This window comes from Balaenoptera acutorostrata, chromosome 18 (assembly GCF_949987535.1).
Source record: "Balaenoptera acutorostrata chromosome 18, mBalAcu1.1, whole genome shotgun sequence".
NCBI classification, from domain to species: Eukaryota; Metazoa; Chordata; class Mammalia; order Artiodactyla; family Balaenopteridae; genus Balaenoptera; species Balaenoptera acutorostrata.
In genome coordinates, this window is record NC_080081.1 from 28725287 (window position 1) to 28751318 (window position 26032).

Genomic DNA, 26032 nt, shown 5'->3' on the forward strand with positions numbered 1-26032 from the left:
TTAAAAAATGAAAACACTTCTAAAATGAAATGACTCAAAAAGTTAAAGAAAGAGAAAAAAAAGAACAAACCTGACAAATACCAAGAAACAAAAATTGAATTATCAATATTAATATCACAGACAGCATCTAGGATATTTCCTTCTAACAATGGAATACTAATTTTCTACATCCAATTATAGATGCTGATTTAATGTTTTCTTCACCACCAACTGACATGTGTGGCTTTGAGATGAACAGTTAATTTCACAGGAGATAAAATTAAATCTTGATGTGCATTTCAGTGGGACTTCTGAAAAAGAAAAGGAACAAAGACATTTATGATGACAGGGATATAAAAAAAGGATGGTTACAACATTCAAAGTATTTTAAAATTTGATAGAAAATGTCTTTTATAGCAACATAGGTTAGATTTATTTTCTTCATACTGTCAAGCTTTTATTTACTCAATCAAGCTATATATGGGATGTGTGTGTGTTTTAGCAGTAAAGGCTCTGGTTCTTCATTTTGCTGTATCCATGCCCTGTTACAAGAGATTTTGCAGTCTGACAAAAAAGGACTATGTGGTTTCACCTTGGACTGTGGGTTCGGTCACATGACTTGCAATGGAATGGTATTGGGTGTCATGTGACCAAAGACTTGGAAAGTGCTTGCCTTCTTGAGCTAGCTCTTTTGCACCTTTGCCATCACCTTGAGAAGAACATGTCTAGTTGAGCAGAGTTCAACCACCACATCCGCACACAGCCTAGATCAGCTAACCTCTAGCTGAACCCTAGACACAAAAGCCAGCCCAGCTGAGATTAACAGAGCCGCTCAGCTGAGCCCATAGATCAGTGAACCTACAAATTTACGAGAATAGATGATGATTGCTTTAAGTCCCTGAGTTTGGGGGGTAGCTGGCTGTGCAGCATTTTTGTGCCAATAGCTAACCAACATACATTGCACTGTTTTTTTTTATAGATTTTTTTTTAATTATTAGCATCTTTAATTATTATTTATTTATTTATTTATTTATTTGGCTGTGTTGGGTCTTCGTTTCTGTGCGAGGGCTTCCTCTAGCTGCGGCAAGCAGGGACCACTCTTCATCACGGTGCGTGGGCCTCTCACTATTGTGGCCTCTCTTGTTGCGGAGCACGGGCTCCAGACGCGCAGGCTCAGTAGTTGTGACTCACGGGCCTAGTTGCTCCGCGGCATGTGGGATCTTCCCAGACCAGGGCTCGAACCCGTGTCCCCTGCATTAGCAGGCAGATTCTCAACCACTGCGCCACCAGGGAAGTCCCCATTGCACTATTTTCAACAATCTTTTATTCTGCCAAAGCTTTTCACTGATGAGTGCTAATTAGAGGCTCTCAGTCTTTGGTTTCAACCATGATTTAACACCCAAATAGAATTTAACAAAATCAAAACCTGAATCAAGGAACATAAAATTTATAATTTCTGTATTAAAGAAAATGGGATTTATAATTTTCTCTTTCCATAGCATTCAACTCAATACCAGAAAAATAACAACAGAATAAAGCCAAAGGAAGTAGAACCAAAATTATAAAATAAGTGTAGAAGTAAAAGAAATGGAAAGCAAAAAAAAAGACTATTGAGATGTTAACTAAAAGTTGATTATTTGAATAAATTAATAAAATAAAAACAACTAGCGTAACTGATTGAGGGAGAAAAAAGGGAATTCATCAAAAACATACAGCAAAGAACAGAAGAATATGAATGCAGGTAAAGAAAGATAAATTATTACAACAGGGGTAAGAATGATTCAGTTAGTGGGTTAAGCATTTATTATACAATATTCTCCACCTTCTTATCTTGACATATACAGCCCCCCCCCCAAGTAACATCCCTTATGCTCAATGACTGTATATATTCTGATAGTTATAAAATTTTTATTTCTAGAACATACTCCTAAGATTTAGATCTATAATTCTGATTGCCTCTCACTGGGAAACTATAACTGGGCAACAGTATCTCAAAAGCAACATATTATTCCTTCTCTACTCTTTTTTCCAGCAATCATATCTTGAACTTTCAATCTGAGTTTCAGTCTGGGTTAATGAAATGGCCACCTGCCCAGATACCAACAGATGAAACCTTAATTAACTCCTTCTCTCACTCCCACTCTGCCAACTTGGCAATTTGGTTCTGCAGATTCTTCCATTAGCTATCACCAAGAAAAAACACTTAGTACTTAAGAAACCATATGGCACAAAGGGTGTACTGACAATATAAGAAGTTTCTTAATGACGGCCTAAAATTTCTTCATGTTTTAGTAGATAGACTAGATAGATAGATTTGATATGGTTTTTATTTTGCAAAAATGCATCATTTTGTTTTCAAAGAGATTAATGGTATATTAAAAACTAAACAATGCCAAGTCTATGCCTTACTGACTTAACTTAAAAATTTGCAATTATCCCTGGATAGATTATTCCTAACATTAAATATCCCTCCTATGTTGTCAGGATGTGGTAATTGAAAAAGAATATTGAACCACTTTAAACAAATTTAGAGAAGCAGTATATTTAAGGAGAAAAAGATTTAATATTGTCCATTTATTAATAGATTTTTTTCTATTCAGAGTCAGTGAATATTATGCTTTGGGTATTAACTTAATAGAGATTACATTTGTGAGGTAATAGAAAAAAATACATATATATATATATATATATATATATATATATATATATATATATATATATATATATATATATCTGCCCCCAGTTCTTGACATAGAGCTCCTAAAACTCTTGTAATTTCCTAAGTGATAAGAACACTAGGAACATCTTTTGTTCTAATATTTGGTCTTTGATCCTGGTTCCTGACACTGAGCTCCCAAATCCCTTGGAATTTCCTGGGTGATAGGATTGTCTTTTGTTCTAACGAGGTGACTCTTGGTGGGCATCTGGATAGGGGCCTGCCACCAAGAAGACCAAGCCATGATCAGAAGTTTGGAACATTCAACACCTGCTCTCTTCTCCGGAGCAGGGCCTAGAAACTGAATTAATGACTGAGCACACTTATGTGATGAAATATCCATAAAAATCCTCAAGGTATTGGGGAGAAGGGTTCAGAGAGCTTCCAAGTTGGTGAACACGCGGAGCTGTGGAGAGAGCAGCAAGCTCAGAGAGGGCATGGAAGCTTTGTGCCCCTTACCACATCCCTTGCCCTATGAGTCTCTTCCATCTGGCTGTTCCTGACTTAAATCCTTTTATAATAAACCGGTAATCTAGTAAGTAAACTGTTTTCCTGACTTCTGAAGGTAGCTCCAGCAAACTAATCAAAACTGAGGAGGGGCTCAGTGGGAACCTCCAAATCATAGCCAGTTGTCATAAGCCCAGGTGACAACCTTGACTTGCAACCAGTGTCTGATGTAGGTGGGAAGGGGGTGGCAGTCTTGTAGGGCTGAGCCCTTAACCTATGGGATCCGACCTTAAGTGGCAGAATCAAGTTGAACTGTAGGACACATGTTAGGGTTACAGAGAATTGCTTGGTTTGGGAAAACCCCACACACATTTGGTGATCAGAAGTGTCTGAAGTGAAGTGTTCTGGGCGAGTAGTAAAGGAGAGACACACAGACGTAAGCTTTTTTCTATTCAACATCTTAGTGCTAGGAGACAGACAAATATACAAGCATATGTATCAATACAGTATATCTGGTGAGGATAAGTGCAATGAACCTAAATGAAACAGGGTAAGAAGGAGAATTTTGAAAGAAGTACTACATAGAGGGTGGTTTGGGAGGCCTTTCTCATCAGGAGAGATTTTAAGCAAAGGCTTGAAGGGAGTGAGGGAGCCAGCCATATGCATACTGTAGGATAGAGCATCCCAGATAGTGAGAATAGCAATTGCAAAGGCCCGGCGTGTTTGGCTTGTTCGAGGAAAAGCAAGGCAGTCATTGTAACCAAGAAAAAGGAGTAAGGGTATGAGGTAGAAGCTAAGACTGGTCAGACAATGGGTAACAGGTAGGCTGGAATGTCTAGGTTGGTCATGTGACATTGCCTTTTTCACTGAGTTAGAGGGGAAGCTATCCAGAGCCAGATGTAATTATTTAAGGCATGCTGTAGTGAATTATCAGAAGGAAACCAGATCACCAGATATTTAAACACTCTTGGTATTTAGTGTTTCATACATAAATTTAAAATTACATCTATTGACTATAAAAAACTAGAAAAAGTACTTCTGCAATGCAAATGTAACTTCCAAAACAACAAACTATTGCAGGTGTTCCTAATGATCGCAAGAAAGTGCTGAACAAACTTCTTGATTTAGGGTAGCCAGCCTATTAAAGCCACCAAATATTTCTTTCCCAAAAGGAACATGCATTTTATGAGAAAGATAAAAGCTGAACAAAACCATGAATATTTATGAAAAGAAAAATTTTAATGATATAGTGTGTCTATACATTGCCTCACATTAGAGAAGCTCATATAAATTCAAATTAACACAGTTGGCCATAGTGATCCGCACTGATTGTACAGTAATACTTAAGCTAACCACACAGCAAAGAAGCTGAGTTATCACAATGTAGCCCCAGAGAATGAGCAAGAAGACTTGCATAAAAGTTATATCATAACACAATAATAATACTTTTTACTTAAAAATATAAAATATTTCTCAACATACTTCCCACACATTTCAAATGCTGGTGGATCCAATTCAGAATCAGGTAGTGGGAAACTCTACTCTTAAATAATTCTTGAATTGATTTGTTTCTTATCAACCACTTTCTTACCTATTTTATTTCAATAATCTCTTTGACCATCCCTGATCACTCACACTTCACTAGAATTTACTCAGAAGCAATGAAATGTAGTGGTTAGGAGTGAGGGAGCTTAGTTCAAACTGCCCTGGTTTGAATCCCTGCTTTTTCACTTAATAGATGAGTGACCTTAGACAAGTTCCCTAATCATTTATTTGTGAAATGTGGAAAACAATAATATTTCATTCACACTGTGATTTTCAGGATTAACCATAATAATGTATTTAAAGCAAGCAGTCAGTAACTCCATGATGATGACTGCCAAAATGATCTTCGAAAATATGAATCTAGTTTTGCCCCTTCCCTGCTTAAAAAAAATCCTTCAAAGTCCATCCGTCACCAAGAGATGAACAAATCCCACAGCAGGCAGAGCCCCTCATGATTGATTGGTATCTTCTTTTTGAGCCTCATGTCCGTTGTTCCCCCCATTAATTACATATTCCAGCCATACTGAACTACAATTATTGTACCCCATGACTCTGTACTACTTTTGGACATAGCACTCCCTTCTTTTGGAATACCCTCTCCTCACTCTGCCTTTTCTACATGGCAAACCCAGCTTCAAAAATTTAGCTCAAGATGTTGAATATGGTTGCCCATGCTACATAGTAGGCCTTTTTTGTTTATATATACATATGTGTGTGTGTGTATCTGGGGTTTTTTTGGTTTTGTTTTTTACGTGAATGGCCATTCTGCCAACATATATTTAAACATTTCCAGTAGTTACCTATGGGTGTGTGGGAATTCAGGTGCAAGTTTTCTTACATTTGCTTTTCTGTTTTGGGTACTAAACATGCAAACTTTTTGTAATAATAACTAAAATAAATGTCTAAATATTAAAGTCTGTGCATCAGAACATATTTATATTAACAGAAACTACACATCTATGGCCAAGAATGAAACAAGGTCAAATAAATTAGCATACACTCATTACTAGATTACTATGTAGTCTATACAAATGTTGTATATTTAAGGGCAGTACCACTCTTATTCCCAAGCAATCCTTGCCTGTGCCTCAGTGGGCCAGGTGGACCGAAGCAGTCTTCCAAACTTCCAAAACCCCAGATACACTCTTCCATACACACACACACACACACACACACACACACACACACATACACAAAAAGGTCCTACTGTGTAGCACGGAGAACCATATTCAACATCTTGAGCTAAATTTTTAAAACTCCAGCTAGTGCCTAGGAACTACCGAGGCGGCAGTGCCGAACATTTCAAGAACAGCGTGGCCCTCATCCCGTTTCTCACCTTTCAGAAAGCCAAGCTTCAACTCTTAAACCCACACCACTTCGGCAGGGGGTGATCCAGATGCCAGGAGGAGTCCCAGGGCTGTCTCCTCTGGGGTCATCCATAGACCCAGTGTTCTGACCAGATTCCATGAGGACGACCTAGCTAGGGGATTATCTTTTCCTGACCAGTGCGGTATTTCTTTTAAGTGATTTCTTGAGTTGGAGCCACCAGAATGATGCTGACATGCTGATGTGGGGTCACTCGAAAGAGCTCGGCCCTCCTACACACAGTCACACACTTTTGGGGCTATGTTTAAAGACTGAGGATATTCATATTACTGACCAGTGCCGGGCAGATTCTGAAGCGGTGGTGCACGCTCTCCCGTTTGCGGCCAGAAGGATCCGGGTTGGACCGCTCTGGGAAGACAGAAGAGTCTTGCGACATCCAGCTCACCAATCAGAAGCGAGGATTCGACCAGAGTCCGCCCCGCTTCCTCGCTCCGCTAACCCGGGCTCCACCTGAGCCGGCATTAGCAGCGAAGTGTGTTTCTGAGAACCTGGCGTCATGGCCACCTAGTCAGGCTGGGAGGAGGAGAGAAGCAGTAGCAGTCTGAATTCTTGCAGGGTGAGGCGGCCGGTGGGCATAAGAACGAGGTTACCCCTGCTGCTATGGATACCGGCAGGACTGGCACCTCTGGTCCTGTTGCCCAGATTCCGCCAGTCTCGAGTGACCCGGCCCCACTGAGCTTCTCAGCAGCACGAAAGCTTCCTCCACCGCAGCCTCCATTTTCATCATCCCTGGGGACACTGACCTGCCCTCTGTAAACGGTGTGCAAGTGAAGAGGCTCTGACCTCGGAGGCAGCCGGGGTTCCCGCTCAGACCTCAGAGGATGGTGGCCCAGAAGGGCCAAAATCGATGCCGTGCACCCGGGAGCAAGGCCGCCACGGGACTCACGAGATGCACTGGCCCGGTCAGTGGACGAACTCAGACCGTGGTTCTGCGGGAAAACGTGCCAAGAAGTAGCCCCACCAGGAAGAGGCTGCCCAGACCCAGAATGCTCCAACGTGCCATTTGCTTCTTAGAGCTTCCAGGACTCAGAGGTCTGAACTTTTGCTGCCATTTACTCCAGAGTCTCGGCCCAGCAGCAGACACCATTCTCAGGCTTCTGTCTGGAGTCCAGCATCCCGACCAGGCGCTGCTCTTCACAACCACGACCCCACACCAGGCCGGATCCTCCTGAGCTGCCACACAGGTAAGAACCGCACTTCACTGCCGCCGTTTTCCACCCCAGGCCGGCTGGCCTGAGTCCTGCTTCTCCCCCTATACTGACCTTAGGAAGTCTTGTCTTCTGCTGTGCCCTGCCTCCCAGCCGGGTAGTAATGCCATCTGCATTAGTGCCTCCTCATCCTGGTCTCTTGGCACACTCTCCTTTCATTTTGCTGGGCAGTGTGTTGAGAGCATCTCCTCCTTCAGCTCTCTTGGCCTGAGCCCCTCTCCTCTCCCACTGGGTTTTCTGTCCTGAGCGTCTCCCTACTACCATGATGATGATTATTATTTGTTTTTCAGTAATGTGTATCTGCTAATCCCAAACTCCTAATTTATCCCAACCCCCCTTTCTTTGGTAACCATAAGTTTGTTTTCTATGTCTGTAAGAATCTGAAAAAGAAATATATTCATATATACATATATATTTGGATCATCTTGCTGTTCACCAGAACCTGACACAGCATTGTAAATCAACTATACTTCAATAAAATAAAAAATAAAAAGTTTTGGAAGAATCAATATTGTGAAAATGACTATACTACCCAAAGCAATCTACAGATTCCATGCAATCCCTATCAAATTACCAATGGCATTTTTTACAGAACTAGAACAAAAAATCTTAAAATTTGTATGGAGACACAGAAGACCCCGAATAGCCAAAGCAGTCTTGAGGGAAAAAAACAGAGCTGGAGGAATCAGACTCCCGGACTTCAGACTATACTACAAAGCTACAGTAATCAAGACAATATGGTACAGGCACAAAAACAGAAATACAGATCAGTGGAACAGGATAGAAAGCCCAGAGATAAACCCACGCACCTATGGTCAACTAATCTATGACAAAGGAAGCAAGGATATACAATGGAGAAAAGACAGTCTCTTCAATAAATGGTGCTGGGAAAACTGGACAGCTACATGTAAAAGAATGAAATTAGAACACTCCCTAACACTATAGACAAAAATAAACTCATAATGGATTAGAGACCTAAATGTAAGACCAGACACTATAAAACTCTTAGAGAAAGTGTAGGAAGAACACTCTTTGACATAAATCACAGCAAGATCCTTTTTGATCCACCTCCTAGAGTAATGGAAATAAAAACAAAAATAAACAAATGGGACCTAATGAAACTTAAAAGCTTTTGCAAAGCAAAGGAAACTACAAACAAGATGAAAAGACAACCCTTAGAATGGGAAATAATATTTGCAAACGAATCAACGGACAAAGGATTAATCTCCAAAATATATAAACAGCTCATGCAGCTCAATATCAAAAAAAAACAAACAACCCAATCAAAATATGGGCAGTAGACCTAAATAGACATTTCTCCAAAGAAGACATACAGATGGTCAGGAAGCACATGAAAAGCTGCTCAACGTCACTAATTATTCAAGAAATGCAAATCAAAACTACAATGAGGTATCACCTCACACCCGTTAGAATGGGCATCATCAGAAAATCTACAAACAACAAATGCTGGAGACGGTGTGGAGAAAAGGGAACCCTCTTGCACTGTTGGTGGGAATGTAAATCGATACAGCCACTATGGAGAACAGTATGGAGGTTCCTTAAAAAACTAAAAATAGAATTACCATATGACCCAGCAATCCCACTACTGGGCATGTACCCAGAGAAAACCATAATTCAAAAAGACACATGCACCCCAATGTTCATTGCTGTGCTATTTACAATAGCCAAGTCATGGAAGCAACCTAAATGCCCATTGACAGACGAATGGATAAAGAAGTTGTGGTACATATATACAATGGAATATTACTCAGCCGTAAAGAGGAACGAAATTGGGTTATTTACAGACATGGATGGATCTAGAGACTGTCACACAGAGTGAAGTGAGTCAGAAAGAGAAAAACAAATATCGTAAATTAACTCATATATGTGAGAACTAGAAAATTGGTACAGATGAACTGGTTTGCAGCGCAGAAATAGAGACACAGATGTAGAGAACAAACGTATGGACACCAAGGGGGGAAAGCGGCGGGGCGGGGGTCTTGGTGGTGGTGGTGGTGATGTGATGAATTGGGAGATTGGGATTGACACATATACACTGATGTGTATAACATTGATGACTAATAAGAACCTCCTGTATAAAAAATTTTTTTTTAATTTTTAAAAAATTGTTTTTTAAATTTAGCTCAATCTATTACATCCCTTTTCATTGAGGAGCTTTCCCCTGAATAGAGATTCCACCCTACCCCACTCTCTCTACCCCTCTCTGTCTGTCTCTGTCTCTCTCTTTCTCTCTCTCTCTTTTCTCTCTGGGTCCCCATGGATCTTTGTACGTATCTCTAATTATGACATTTATTTACTTTGATGTTAACTGTTGACTTCTCTGATCCCTTTCACTGTCATCACCACCACCAGAGGGTGACCCTCCGGCCCATGAGGACTTTGTGTTTCTCATTTCTGCATTCTCATTGCCTAGTAGAGAGCCAAGCATACACTACACCCCTGAGTATTGTCTGTTGGATGAATTTAGGCTTCAAACACGACTTTTTTTTTTTGAAGGGAAGTTTGTCCTACAAACTGCTAGTAGAACTCAGAACAATTTTAAAGGTGTGTTAAGTTTCACTACCCACTGTGATACCTATGATGATAGAAGCAATAAAACAATGACATACTTATTCTAAGAACTTTGACAAATAATTGGCAGGTTCTATATAGGCCTGTTTTTAAGCAATGACCATTGCTCAAACAAAAGTTGGTAAAAAAAATTCTTAAACATTGTTATGGTTTTAATGAGAGTATAAAAACAAAACATAAATTGACGGACAGAATAATATGCAAAATTAAATGGTATAGCCACGATTACTATTTTTATTGCAGTATACTTAATATATATTATGTGAGTATTAAGACTCTATTCAAAGTTCTCTTCGAGCAATCAAAATACAAGTAACAGACATGGAGTGTGCTCCAGGTTGGGACTATGTATAAGTGCATACTCTGACAGATCCCTCTTTTCTTTTAATGTTTTAGGTAAGTGTTCTAGAAAATGTCTTCATTGAATGGGAACATAACCACAGGCACAGTCTACACATAAACATCTGCCTTCGTACACAGTTTACAGAATAAAATCTATTCATAGTCCTCAGATAAACAACGTCTCTTCATAAACAATTCTGTCAGCATTTCTTGGAACCACAATCTGTCATCATCAAAATTCTCTATATGTTCTGTCTCTCTTCCCTATGTTTCCCTTGACCTTCCTGGTCTGAGGGAGCCCTGGCCGTCCCCAAAGATCCTCTTCCCTGGAAGCCCTCTCCAGCAGAGCTTTTTTCTCCACAGTCTTCTTGTCTTTGGATCTGGAGATGATTAAGTGCATGTCTTACTCCTCATTGGCACTTCCAGATGCTTGCCCTTCCTTACTTCCTGAAAAAGCCTCATTTTTGAAGCTCTTGTCGTCATATTAGAAGATTAGTCACTGTACTTTTGTTAAACATATCTACAAATCCCAGGGCTATTCATGTCAGTCCTTAAAAGTTTTGTGTGTGTGTGTGTGTGTGTGTGTGTGTGTGTGCTTTAAGCAGACGTCTGTCACTCTATCCTATACAATTGTCATCATTCTTAATGATTTCAATATCTAACTGTTTACCATTTTAAGAGGCTGCCAAAATGTTTTCCAATATAGTTGTGTTCCAATTCCTCCACATCCTTGCAAATACTTGGTATGGTCAATCTCTTTAGATTTTAGTCATTCTTCTAGGTGTGTAGTGGTATGTCATTGTGGTTTTAAGTCCCATTTACTTAATGATTAAAGTTGAGCATCTTTACATGTGTTTATCTATCATCTGTGTAGTTTTATGCTTTATGTTTAGTTCATGACTCATATTTAGTTAAGTTTCGTATATGGTGTGAGATATGGATTAAAGTTCTTTCTTTTCTTCCCTCCTTCCTTCCTTCCTTCCTCCCTCTGTCCCTCCCTCCCTTCCTTCCTTCTTTTCTTTCTTGTTTGCACATGAATGTCCAACTGTTATAACGCCACTTGTTAAAGGGATTGTTCTTTCTCCCCTGAGTTGCCTTTGCACCTTCATCAGAATCCATTTCCCATATATGTATGGGTCTGTTTCTGGACTCTATATCATGTTCTATTGGTCTGTTTTTCTATCTTGATACAATGCTGTCCTGATTTGAGTAGATTTATAACTCTTGAAATCGGATAGTGTTAGTCCTTCTTTTTCAAAATCATTTAGGCTCTTCTAGATTCTTTGCATTTCCATATTAATTTTTAAATAATTTTGTCAATTTCTACAAAATAGCCTGTTAGGAATTCTATTTGGATTGTATTAAATGTAGAGATCAGTTTAGGGAGAATTAACATTAACCATATTCAGTTTCGGACTCATGACCATGATGTATCTCTGCAATTACTTAGTGACTATCAGTATGATTAGGTTCAAATCTTTCTTCCTCCTAAGTGTTTTCTATTTGTCCCAATCTGTTCTTTGTTCTCTTTTCTCTTTTTCTACCTTCTTTTAGATTAAACATTTTAAATGATTTGATTTTATCTTCTCTTCGTTTTTGTTGTTTTAGTGTTTCTTTAGACTATACATTTTTTAGTCTCCAGTTTATCTGTAAGTAATATTATACCACTGAACATATAAGAAACGTGCAATAGTATTGTCAGTTTTTTCCTTACTGACCTCTGTGCTTTTTGCATATGATGTAAAGCCCATACAACATTGTCATTATCTTGTCTAATCTGTCAATTATCTTTTAAAGAGATTTAAATAATAAGAAAGATTGGATGTATGTTTAACTATGTAGCTCCCATTTCCATTGCTCTTCACTCCTTTGTGTAGATCTACAGATCCTTGTGGTATCATTTTCCTTTTGTCTTAAGAACTCTTCTTTTCTTTATTTTTGTTGTAACTTTATATTGTGATGATCAATGCTTTATTAACTAAATGATACTTTATTGCATATAGTACTTATTTACATATATATACATACATATACACACACATACATTATACACACAAATTGTATATTATATACATATAAAACTGTGTTGAAAATATTGACAGTGATAATACTTTGAAAAACACAAAAGTGTGAAAATCATTCAGTAAAACATTATTTTATGACAGATGCTAACTAATACAATGGAAGTCGGTGGCTTCAATTAAAATAAATGTTAAAAATTGATACTATACTAATATTTTTAAAATGTCAGTTAATATGCTGATGGTTATTCTTTGAGACATTAATTAAAAGCTTGTGATAATTGATGTCAAGACTTTTTGTAATCTAAAAATTGGTACTTTAGTTCAAAGTCAATTTTTGATGATTTCAATAACTTAAAATTTTTTAGAATGTGGCATTTCTTTTTTTTGAATTTTATTTAATTTATTTTTTGGTACAGCAGGTTCTTATTAGTTATCCATTTTATGCACATCAGTGTACACATGTCAATCCCAATCTCCCAATTCATCACACCACCACCTCCACCCGCAACTGCTTTCCCCCATTGGTGTCCATACATTTGTTCTGTACATGTGTGTCTCAATTTCTGCCCTGCAAACCAGTTCATCTGTACCATTTTTCTAGGTTCCACATATATACATTAATATACGATATTTGTTTTTCTCTTTCTGACTTACTTCACTCTGTGTGACAGTCTCTAGATCCATCCATGTCTCTACAAATGACCCAATTTCGTTCCTCTTTACGGCTGAGTAATATTCCATTGTATATATGTACCACAACTTCTTTATCCATTCGTCTGTCGATGGGCATTTAGGTTGCTTCCATGACTTGGCTATTGTAAATAGCACAGCAATGAACATTGGGGTGCATGTGTCTTTTTGAATTATGGTTTTCTCTGGGTACATGCCCAGTAGTGGGATTGCTGGGTCATATGGTAATTCTATTTTTAGTTTTTTAAGGAACCTCCATACTGTTCTCCATAGTGGCTGTATCGATTTACATTCCCACCAACAGTGCAAGAGGGTTCCCTTTTCTCCACACCGTCTCCAGCATTTGTTGTTTGTAGATTTTCTGATGATGCCCATTCTAACGGGTGTGAGGTGATACCTCATTGAAGTTTTGATTTCCATTTCTCTAGTAATTAGTGATGTTGAGCAGCTTTTCATGTGCTTCTTGGCCATCTGTATGTCTTCTTTGGAGAAATGTCTATTTAGGTCTACTGCCCATATTTTGATTGGGTTGTTTGTTTTTTTTTGATATTGAGCTGCATGAGCTGTTTATATATTTTGGAGATTAATCCTTTGTCCGTTGATTCGTTTGCAAATATTATTTCCCATTCTGAGGGTTGTCTTTTCGTCTTGTTTATGGTTTCCTTTGCTGTGCAAAAGCTTTTAAGTTTCATTAGGTCCCATTTGTTTATTTTTGTTTTTATTTCCATTACTCTAGGAGGTGGATCAAAAAGGATCTTGCTGTGATTTATGTCAAAGAGTGTTCTTCCTATGTTTTCTCTAAGAGTTTTATAGTGTCCGGTCTTATATTTAGGTCTCTAATCCATTTTGAGTTTATTTTTGTCTATGGTGTTAGGGAGTGTTCTAATTTCATTCTTTTACATGTAGCTGTCCAGTTTTCCCAGCACCATTTATTGAAGAGACTGTCTTTTCTCCATTGTATACCTTTGCCTCCTTTGTCATAGATTAGTTGACCATAAGTGTGTGGGTTTATCTCTGGGCTTTCAATGTTGTTCCATTGATCTATGTTTCTGTTTTTGTGCCAGTACCATATTGTCTTCATTACTGTAGCTATGTAGTATAGTCTGAAGTCAGGGAGTCTGATTCCTCCTGCTCCGTTTTTTTCCCCCAAGACTACTTTGGCTATTCGGGGTCTTTTGTGTCTCCATACAGATTTTAAGATTTTTTGTTCTAGTTCCGCAAAAAATGCCATTGGTAATTTGATAGGGATTGCATTGAATCTGTAGATTGCTTTGGGTAGTATAGTCATTTTCACAATATTGATTCTTCCAATCCAAGAACATGGTATATCTCTCCATCTGTTGGTATCCTCTTTAATTTCTTTCATCAGTGTCTTATAGTTTTCTGCATACAGGTCTTTTGTCTCTCTAGGTAGGTTTATTCCTAGGTATTTTATTCTTTTTGTTGCAGTGGTAAGTGAGAGTGTTTCCTTAATTTCTCTTCAGATTTTTCATCATTAGTGTATAGGAATGCAAGAGATTTCTGTGTATTAATTTGTATCCTGCAACTTTACCAAATTCGCTGATTAGCTCTAGTAGTTTTCTGGTGGCATTTTTAGGATTCTCTATGTATAGTTTCATGTCATCTGCAAACAGTGACAGTTTTACTTCTTGTTTTCCAATTTGTATTCCTTTTATTTCTTTTTCTTCTCTGATTGCCATGGCTAACACTTCCAAAACTATGTTGAATAATAGTGGTGAGAGTGGACATCCTTGTCTTGTTCCTGATCTTAGAGGAAATGCTTTCAGTTTCTCATCATTGGGAATGATGTTTGCTGTGGGTTTGTCATATATGGCCTTTATTATGTTGACGTACTTTCCCTCTATGCCCACTTTTTGGAGAGTTTTTATCATAAATGGGTGTGGAATTTTGTCAAAAGCTTTTTCTGCATCTATTGAGATGATCATATGGTTTTTTTCACTAATTTGATAATATGGTGTATCACATTGATTGATTTGCGTATATTGAAGAATCCTTGCATCCCTGGGATAAATCCCACTTGATCATGGTGTATGATCCTTTTAATGTGTTGTTGGATTCTTTTTGCTAGTATTTTGTTGAGGATTTTCGCATCTATATTCATCAGTGATATTGGTGTGTAATTTTCTTTTTTTGTAGTATCTTTGTCTGGTTTTGGTGTCAGGGTGATGGTGGCCTCATAGAATGAGTTTGGGAGTGTTCCTTCCTCTGCAATTTTTTGGAAAAGTGTGAAAAGGATGGGTGTTAGCTATTCTCTAAATGTTTGATAGAATTCACCTGGGAAGCCATCTCATCCTGGACTTTTGTTTGTTGGAAGATTTTTAATCACAGTTTCAATGTCATTACTTGTGATTGGTCTGTTCATATCTTCTATTTCTTCCTGGTTCAGTCTTGGAAGTTTATACCTTTCTAAGAATTTGTCCATTTCTTCCAGGTTGTCCATTTTATTGGCATAGAGTTGCTTGTAGTAGTCTCTTAGGATGCTTTGTATTTCTGTGGTGTCTGTTGTAACTTCTCCTGTTTCATTTCTAATTTTATTAATTTGAGTCCTCTCCCTGTTTTTCTTGATGAGTCTGGCTAATGGTTTATCAATTTTTTTTATCTTCTCAAAGAACCAGTTTTTGGTTTTATTGATCTTTGCTATTGTTTCCTTTGTTTCTATTTCATTTATTTCTGCTCTGATCTTTATGATTTCTTTCCTTCTGCTAACTTTGGCTTTTGTTTGTTTTTCTTTCTCTAGTTCCTTTAGCTGTAAGGTTAGATTGTTTATTTGAGATTTTTCTTGTTTCTTGAGGTAGGCTTGTATAGCTATAAACTTCCTTCTTAGAACTGCTTATGCTGCATCCCATAGGTTTTGGATTGTCGTGTTTTCATTGTCATTTGTCTCTAGGTATTTTTTGATTTCCTCTTTGATTTCTTCAGTGATCTCTTGGTTATTTAGTAACATATTGTTTAGCCTCCATGTGTTTGTGATTTTTACGTTTTTTTCCCTGTAATTCATTTCTAACCTCATAGTGTTGTGGTCAGAAAAAATGCTTGATATGATTTCAATTTTCTTAAATTTACTGAGGCTTGATTTGTGACCCAAGATGTGATGTATCCTGGAGAATGTTCCGTGCACACTTGAGAAGAAAGTGTAATCTGCTGTTTTTGGATGGAATGACCTATAAAGATCAATTAAATCTATCTGGTCTATTGTGTCATTTAAAGCTTGTGTTTCCTTATTTATCTTCATTTTGGATGATCTGTCCATTGGTGTAAGTGAGGTGTTAAAGTCCCCCACTATTATTGTGTTACTGTCGATTTCCTCTTTTATAGCTGTTAGCAGTTCCCTTATGTATTGAGGTACTCCTATGTTGGGTGCATATATATTTATAATTGTTATATCTTCTTCTTGGATTGATCCCTTGATCATTATGTAGTGTCCTTCCTTGTCTCTTGTAACATTCCTTATTTTAAAGTCTATTTTACCTGATATGAGTATTGCTACTCCAGCTTTCTTTTGATTTCCATTTGCATGGAATATCTTTTTCTATCCCCTCACTTTCAGTCTGTATGTGTCCCTAGGTCTGAAGTGGGTCTCTTGTAGACAGCATATATATGGGTCTTGTTTTTGTATCCATTCAACAAGCTTGTGGCTTTTGGTTGGAGCACTTAATCCATTCACGTTTAAGGTAATTATCGATATGTATGTTCCTATGACCATTTTCTTCATTGTTTTGGGTTTGTTTTTGTAGGTCCTTTTCTTCTCTTGTGTTTCCCTCTTAGAGAAGTTCCTTTAGCATTTGTTGTAGAGCTGGTTTGGTGGTGCTGAATTCTCTTAGCTTTTCCTTGTCTGTAAAGCTTTTGATTTCTCCATCAAATCTGAATGAGATATTTGCCGGGTAGAGTAATCTTGGTTGTATGTTCTTCCCTTTCATCACTTTAAGTATATCATGCCACTCCCTTCTGGTTTGTAGAGTTTCTGCTGAGAAATCAGCTGTTAACCTTATGGGAGTTCCCTTGTATACTTTTTTTCTTTTTTCCCTTTTTGCTTGCAATAATTTTTCTGTGTCTTTAATTTTTGCCAGTTTGATTACTATGTGTCTTGGCATGTTTCTCCTTGGATTTATCCTGTATGGGACTCTCTACACTTCCTGGACTTGGGTGGCTATTTCCTTTCCCATGTTAGGGAAGTTTTCAACTATAATCTCTTCAAATATTTTCTCTGCTCCTTTCTCTCTTCTTCTTCTGGGACCCCCATAATGCGAATATTGTTGCGTTTAATGTTGTCCCAGAGGTCTCTTAGGCTGTCTTCATTTCTTTTCATTCTTTTTTCTTTTTTCTGTTCCACAGCAGTGAATTCCACCATTCTGTCTTCCAGGTCACTTATCCGTTCTTTTGCCTCAGTTATTCTGCTATTGATTCCTTCTAGTGTAGTTTTAATTTCAGTTATTGTATTGTTCATGTCTGTTTGTTTGTTCTTTAATTCTTCTAGGTCTTTGTTAAACATTTCTTGCATCTTCTTGATCTTTGCCTCCATTCTTTTTCTGAGGTCCTGGATCATCTTCACTATTATTATTCTGAATTCTTTTTCTGGAAGGTTTGCCTATCTCCACTTCATTTAGTTGTTTTTCTGGGGTTTTATCTTGTTCCTTCATGTGGTACATAACCCTCTGCCTTTTCATCTTGTCTATCTTTCTGTGAATGTGGTTTTTGTTCCACAGGCTGCAGGACTGTACTTCTTCTTGTCTCTGCTGTCTGCCCTCTGGTGGATGAGACTCTCTAAGGGGCTTGTGCAAGTTTCCTGCTAGTGTTGGAGGGTCTCCTGCAGAGGCGGGGGTTGGCTGTGTGTTGTCTTGAAGACAAGGACACTGGCAGCAGAAGTTCTGGGAAGTACTCCTTGGCGTGAGCCCTCCCAGAGTCTGCCATTAGCTCCACCAAAAAGAGAACTCTTCTTAATATTTATTGTGGTGAGACTCTGTTGGCAGTGAGTTCTCTCACCTTTTTATATCTGAAAAAGAATTTTTTTAATCTTCATTTTTGAACATTATTTTGATTTGGTATAGAAGTCTAGGCTTACAGGTTTGGTTTTTTTTTCTGTCAGTATTTTAATTATTATTCCACTGTCATTTACATTGTTTCTAGCTACAGTTTGCTTATCTTTGTTTCTCTACATGTAATATGTGTTTTTCTCTCTGCCTCCTTTTAAGACTTTTCTGTATGACTGCTTTTGAGCAATTTTATTATGATGTGCATTGATGTAGTTTTCTTTATGTTTCTTATGCCTGGGCTTCATTGTGATCCTTTCATCTATAAATTTATAGTTATCATCAAGTTTGGGAAACTTTTGGCCATTACTTCTTCAAATATTTTTTCTGTCTCCTGCTCTGTACTTTTCTTAAGGGATTCCAATGATGTGTATATTAAAACACTTGAAGTTGTCCTGCAGTTCACTAAGGCTCTGTTTGTTTTTTTTTGTTGTTTTGTTTTGTACTAATTCTCTCTTCTCTCTGGTTTTCATTTTGGATAGTTTATGTTGGTATGTCTTCAAGTTTACTCATATTTTTTTTCCCAGTGTCTAATAGTTATTTATCCCATCCAATATAATTTTTGCTTAACACATATAAGTTTCATCTCTGGAAGTTTGATTTAGGTCCTTTTTATGTCTCTACACAACTTTTTGAACATATGGAACACAGTTATAATAATTGTTTTGAAGTTTTTGTTTGCTAGATCAAGCATCTATGTCATTTCTGGGTTAGTTTCAACTGATTGATTTATCTCCGCATTATGAATGGAATTTTCCTGCTTTTTTGCATGCCTGGTAAATTTTTTATTTGATTCAGGGCACTTTGAATTTTGCTTTATTGAATGCTGGGCATTTTGTGTTCCCAAAAACAGTTATGAGCTCTCTCTGGGATCTAATTAGGTTACTTGGAAACAGTTTGATCACTTTGGTCTCATTTTAAAAATTTGTTGGGTAAAACTGAAGCAGTGCTCAGTCTAGGGCTCTTTATTCCATATTACTGAGGCAAGATTCTTCTCTATACTTTACCAAATGTCCTTTAAATTTTGGGACTTTTCACTTAGCTTAGTGGGACAGACACTATTCTCAGCCCTCTATAAGCATCAGGCACTGTTACTTCTAATCCTTCTGAGTGGTTCAAGAGCTCCAGCCTCCAGTAGTTTCCCCACATGCATAGGCAGAATTCTGCTGAATACTCGAGGGAGCTCCTCTGCAGAACTCCAGAGTTCTGTCTGTACAGCTCTCTCCTTTCAGGTTGTCTATCCTGCAGTGTCTAGCTACCTTGGTCTCCCAGGACTATCAGTTCCATCTCCTGAACTCAGGGAGCCTGCTGGGTTCTGCTTGGGTTCCCCCTCTCTGCACCATGGCTTGGAAACTCTTTCAAGACAGTAATCTCAGGCAACCGTAGTATTCACCTTATTTGTTTCTTGTCTCACATATATCAGTGTCCCTTGATATCTGATATCTAGTGTCTTGAAAACCATTGTTTCTTATATTTTGTTCATTTTTTTAAGTTGGTTCAGGTGGGATGCTAAATATAGTCCCTGTTATTCCACCTTGGCTGAAAAGTGAAAGTCTAGTGTTCTCACTAAGTTTTTCATTTCAATTATAACTTTTTCTCCTAGAATACCTATTGGCTAATTTTCAAATAATCCTTTTTCTTCATCTTTTCTTATTTCTTGATCACTTTAATATTTGCTCATTAAGCATTTCGAGCATTCTAATTTTATATTCTAATAAATCACTTATTTGATATTACCAAGGTGCTATTTCTCTTTTAGCTGTTCCAGTTGACTCCCCTTTATGGTAGCTTCTTTCTTTATGTGTTTTGTAATTTTAAAAAAATTAATCAACTTTAATTTTTAGAGAAGTTTTAGACTTATAAAAAAAAATGAGAAGTACAGTGAATTCCCATATGCCTCCTCCCCTGCCCACACACACAGTTTCCCCTGTTATTCACATTATACATTAGTGTGGTGCATTTGCTATAATTGATTAAAAACAATGTTGATACATTATTATTAACTAAAATCCATAGTTTACATTAGGGTGCACTCTGTATTATGCAGTTCTATGGATTTTGATAAACGTATAATGTCATATATCCATCATTTCAGTATTACACAGAATAGTTTCACTGTCTTAAAAATCCTCTGTGCTCCACCACTCATCTCTCCTCCTCCCTCCCCCTGAATCTCTGACTATCACTAATGTTTTACTATCTCTTTTGCACTTGTCTTTTCCAGAATGTTACATTGTTGAAATTATCAATATATAGTAGTGCATAGGCTTTTCAGCCTGGCCTCTTTCATTTACAGTATGCTTTTTAAAACTTTTTGGGATTTTAAAAAATTTTACTGAAGTATATGTATTCTTTTAAGATTTCTCCATGTCTCTTAATGGATCAATAGCTCATTTCTTTTCATCACTGAATACTCCATTGTAGAAATGTATCACAGTTTGTTTATCCATTTTGGTTGCTTCCAAGTTTTGGCAGTGACAATTCAAGCTGCTATAAACATCTGTATGCAGGTTTTTGTGTGAATATAAGTTTTCAACCCATTTGGGTAAATACCTAGGAATGTCATTGCTGGATCATATGGTATGACTATGTTAAGCTTTGTATGAAACTCCCAAACTGTCTTGCAAAGTTTCTAAACCATTTTGCATTCCCACCAACTATGAATGAGAATCCCTGTTGCTCCACATTCTCCTTATCATTTGGTGTTGTCGATGTTTGGATTTTCGCCAATCTAATAGGTGTGTAGTGGTATCTTGTTGTTTTAATTTTCAGTTCCCTAGTGACATATGATATGGAGCATCTCTTCATAGCTATTATATTTGACATCCATGTATTTTCTTTGATGAGGTGCCTATTCAGATCTTTTGCCCATTTTTAATTGCATTAGTTGTTCTCTTAGTGTTGAATTTTAACAGTTCTTTGTATATTTTAGATATGAATACTAATTTTTTATTATAACCTGATGATTTCTATGTAGGGATGCTGTGAGGTCTAGGCTAAACATGTATCACTGTTGACTGGAACTGTGTTTGCTTCGTTTATACTGCATAGGGCACTATTGATCCCTGGCCACATCAAATTAATTTCTTAGCTTAATGTTATCTAGATATGTCTGTTATAGTAAATTCAAATACTAAACTTGAATGAGGGCAGTCAGTACTTGCAGGTTCTTGGCGAAACTTTTTGTCCTATCCTGAGCTGAGGTGGACACTGATATAATATCCCTGCCATTTCTCTATTGCAACAGATGAGCTTTCTGGTCTACCCTGTCACTAAGGATACAACTTTTCAAGACCTTCAACTTTATGCTGGGATCTCAATTTTGATGTCCTTCTTGCTTGAGCTCAAGGCCTTATTTCCTAAGCCCACTGAGCTATTAAAACCCAAACCTCAAGAAGTAACAAAAAAAAAACCCCAAACCTCTAAGTAAGGTAAACCTCAAATTTTACCAGGATAACTGCAGCCTCATGTTCAACTTGAGTTATCACTTTTGTTTTCAAACCCTCTTAGTTTTTTGGCTTTGAGGATTTCTCCAACTTCATCCGGAGTTCAGCTATGAAATTCAAAGAATAGTTTTGTTATGTGTATTCTTCATTTCTAGATTTTTTGAGTTTTAAAATTATGTTTGATCTCTATATTGCCAAAAACAGAAGCTCACATTGTGTTTTTTTTTTAAGTATAATTCTCTTATAGGCAAGAAAGATTCTTGTTTAATCTTTTTTAAAATATAGATTGATTGATTGATTTATGGCTGTGTTGGGTCTTTATTGCTGCACGCGGTGTTTCTCTAGTTGCGGCGAGTGGGGGCTACTCTTAATTGCGGTGCACGGGCTTCTCATCGTGGTGGCTTCTCTTGTTGTGGAGCACAGGCTCTAGGTGCATGGCCTTCAGTAATTGCAGCATGCAGGCTCAGTAGTTGTGGCACATGGGCTCTAGAGTGCAGGCTCAGTAGTTGTGGCACATGGGTTTAGTTGCTCCGCGCATGTGGAATCTTCCTGGATCAGGGCTTGGACCCGTGTCGCCTGCATTGGCAAGTGGATTCTTAACCACTGCGCCACCAGGGAAGCCCTCACATTGTGTTTTAACAGCATGATTTCAACAAAATCATGTTTGATTTTTTACAAAGCAAACGGCCTATCCAAATATCAGCTGGTTGTCTCTAAGAAGGGATTAACTGGGCTCTATTTAAGACAATAATATTTTTCTTGTTAATCTCTCTTGAGGGTGGGACCTAGATCTGATTTCTCTGTGTATACCTCCACAATCCTTACACAGAGTAGGCATTCAATACAGGTTGGTTGAATACAGATTTTCTAAAATTGAATGATGAAATAAATGAATGATGTGGCTGACCATTCATATAGCTAAGTGTAATATACCCTCATGAAAAGATTCACTTATAAGCCGAGAGGTTGAATTTTTAGTAATAATTAAAAATGCAGCCTTCAAATACAGCTGAGCATTTCTATTTGGGGAAGGGCTTGTAAGGCTCAGGAACAACGTTATATATTAATTTTCTGGAAAGGATTGGTATACAACTACCATACAGGTGTTTCCTGTTGAGATTCCAAGTTCCCATGCAAGAACTCAGAGGACAGCTGAGAACAAAACTTAGCCCACTTAATTACATTTGCCCAGTATGCTGCATGAAAAGTCATTGACCAAAAATAACATGTTTAAGTAATGTTCAAGTTGAGATACAAACCAGCAGCCGTCCGGAAATTCAAAATTAAATCTGATCTCCACCCTTCACTTGTCTCATTGTGCCCAGGCAGCACCAAGGTCAGAAATTAACTGGAGACACTACAAGACACACAGCCTGCAATATTTCAGCTAAGTGAGGTCACAAGGAAAACTTAGTTAGGCCTTATTAGAGGAGTTTACAGGAGAACATTACTGTGAATATGAAATTAGAAACTTGCCTTGATGGATGTATCACCTACCCAAGGTAATTTGTTGGGAATAATTTGAAAATGTAAGTGAACATAATTAAGCTTCTGTTTTATGGTGTCTGGTCATTTGTCTCCAGGTGCACTTGTCTCTGTAGATTTGACACTGCAAAGGCCCAAAATACAATGAGACACATTTCAGTCACTCAGTTTTAAGTTACTATTTGGGCATCTGTGAATTAAAAGAGGCCCTTAGAATTGACAGTACATATGCAATGAACACTTTTATCCATATTTTTTTCTTTGGTAGAACCATAGATGTATGATAAAATTTCAATGGTAATATCACCATGAAAATCAGTTGTATACTGCATGTTCCATATTCCATACCACAGTGAAGCCCTTGGACATGCCTCCCCCCCAAAAAAAGAAGTCACACTCAGCTGGGATTATAAATGCCTACCTGCTTGCTAAAATATGCAGGCGAAAGTATTCTCTTGATTTTAGACTATCCTTTAGGTATTTGTATTTGTACTTTCCTTTTAAGAGTCTCTCTAATTCCAGGACAAACTCATTAATTTCTTTCAATTTTACTAGAGACACTTTTGCTTAGTGTTAATTAAGCTATTTTCTTTAATTAAAGAAAATATATCTTTTTTGAGATTAAGGAAAACAATAAAAGAGAAACAGCTATAGAAAGTCAGCTAGTACCAGGAATTTGAGATTTTTCATTTAATGCTTAACCATCTATGGTATACTAATTGAAGAATATAATTTAATTTATACTAAAGATTCCAATCATATGCATCAAGATTGGAACCAAAGATAAATATATCATTAACTTAGAATAGCTAAGATTTCCTCAGTTATAATTTATTTTTGTTTCATTACAGAATTTAAACTAGAAATAAATTATTTTGAATTTAAACTATATTTATTTACATTTAATTACTATATCCCACATTGTTCCAAAAATAGATTTATGGAACTTTTAAAAAGGACATACTACTAATTGGTAGTCATAGTTACAATGTGTCTTTCAAAGCGACATTAAACATTTCCAACCCATTCTGCTCCAATTTGCAACTATTCAAGGGTATTGCCACTGCCTATATTTCTTGGTATGGAAAAGATGAAGCTAACCAGAAAAAAAGTACAGTAAATTAAATAGTCCATTAAGACTGATATTATGTAAGAAAATATGTTTTATCACTCTACAAGATTTAAAAAAATAAATCTAAACTACTTTTGGCATCAGTCTGTTGTTTTACTTTTTACATTTACATGTATGGGTTTGAATTCCTGGATCACTGTGTTTGTTCTTTTCTCATGAGATCTGGGAGAAGGACGCATTATGAGGCTCTGCTGTGTTGCCAGGCACATGGGTTCAGTATTCAGACATTCCAGTTCAGTTCTCCAACTTTTCTATTAAATTTTTGTCAATTGCCTTCTATGCGTCCAAACAGCAGACAAGTACATAGTGATAAACTCTACTGAAATGACTATCCCTCACTACCAGGGAATTGCATAAGAACAATTCTGTATTCATCATATTCAGGCACAAAGGAGGAACAAAAGCCCACCCCAAAAGTGACCTGCTGCACAAAATACCTTTTGTTATCAATTTAAGTGGTCTTCTGAATCCTCAAACCACTCATTGATAGATTTTCTTTTTCCCACATACATAATTTATGTCATCTAATTAATTTTTCATAAGTTAAACAACTGTTAATATTAGTTCCTGGCCATCGTGAATGGCAAAAATTAATTTTTTTCTCCAAATCCACTTGAGAGGCACTCTTTCCTTCCTTCAATACTGTACAGAGCAGAGACTTAAAATCTCTGCAGCCTTCAGTGCAGGAGCAGTCGTCAAGGTCCTTGTCCAGACAAAAGCTTCCACACTGCGAGCAAGTCTTAGCAGAAGATTGCTTAAGGGGAAATTCTAACCCACATGATATATCACTGACCTTTCTCCTCTGTCCTTGTTACACAGAGAACAGAACCCCTCCTCTGTCTCCATTTGTAAAGTATCTGACAGTGACTGATAGTTTTATTTTTTCATAGCTGTCATTGCATTAAAATGTGGTTGCTGTTACACGGAGCATTGGAGAACACAGCGCGAGTCTGAAAGGAGCGGGAAGAGATTTACACAAAACCTTCATCTGTTGGGATGCGTTAAGATCCACTATCTCAAATTATGAATAACTTATTTTTATTTTTTTAATGCATCCTTATTGGAGTATAATTGCTTCACAATACTGTGTTAGTTTCTGTTGTACACCAAAGTGAATCAGCCATATACATACCCGTGTCCCCATATCCCCTCCCTCTTGAGCCTCCCTCCCACCCTCCCTATCCCACCCCTCTAGGTCATCATGAGTAACTTTTAAACTCCTAATATATAACAAGAATGAGGAACAATCAGACACTAAAACAAACAGATATTTGAAATGCGAACTTGGGCTGCTCTGGCCCCTAGATGGAAGAGGGAGATTAGATGTGGGACAGCATCAAGAGGCTTGGATGACTTTTCTCTTTACATGTAGGTCAGAGATAGGACTAGAATCCCCAGTATGGGATCAGATGAGGGGCTAGCATGAAAAAAAGGGCCTGGTCTCAAGAGTGGAACAGAAACCCACTCAGTCTTAAAATATGTGATTATAAAGTATAATACAAAAAGACTTCCACTCCCACCTCTTTTTCTAAAGTCACAAAATCCAACTGAGGCCCTGTTTATGTCTCTAGAATCTGTCCACTTCTTCCACATCCACAGCCAATACCCTAGCTTGGCCATCAGTATGTCTTCCTGGATTCCTTCTACCACTGGTAATGAGACAGCCCACCTCCACTTTCCCTATGTACAGCAGGAGTCACCTTCCTACCACACAAACCAAACGTGTTGCTTTCCTGCTTAAAATCCTTTCTTAGCTCCCCATTGCTCCTAGGATGAAGTCTAAAGTTCTTAACAAGGCATGTAAGGTCCATGGCTTATAAGGTACCTGGCTTGTGCTTACAGCTCCAGCTCCAATGCCCTGCACTGTACCTGCAACCCCTGCTGTACTCTCGTCTGGAAAACTTCCTGAACTCTGCTTGGCCAGCTGTTCAGCAGCACTGGGGCTCCGACATAGACAGGTTTTTGGAGAGGCTTTCTCACCTCCTCAGTCTG

General features: G+C 37.7%; 1 long non-coding RNA gene across 1 annotated transcript in view; it reads right to left on the bottom strand.

Annotated features, from left to right (window-relative positions):
• Positions 1 to 209: 209 nt before the first annotated feature.
• Positions 210 to 26032, bottom strand: part of LOC130705627 (uncharacterized) — a 120686-nt gene continuing 94863 nt past the window's right edge. The window contains exon 4 of the long non-coding RNA XR_009005954.1: positions 210 to 290. This is a non-coding gene — a long non-coding RNA (uncharacterized LOC130705627). The remainder of the gene's footprint in view (positions 291 to 26032) is intronic.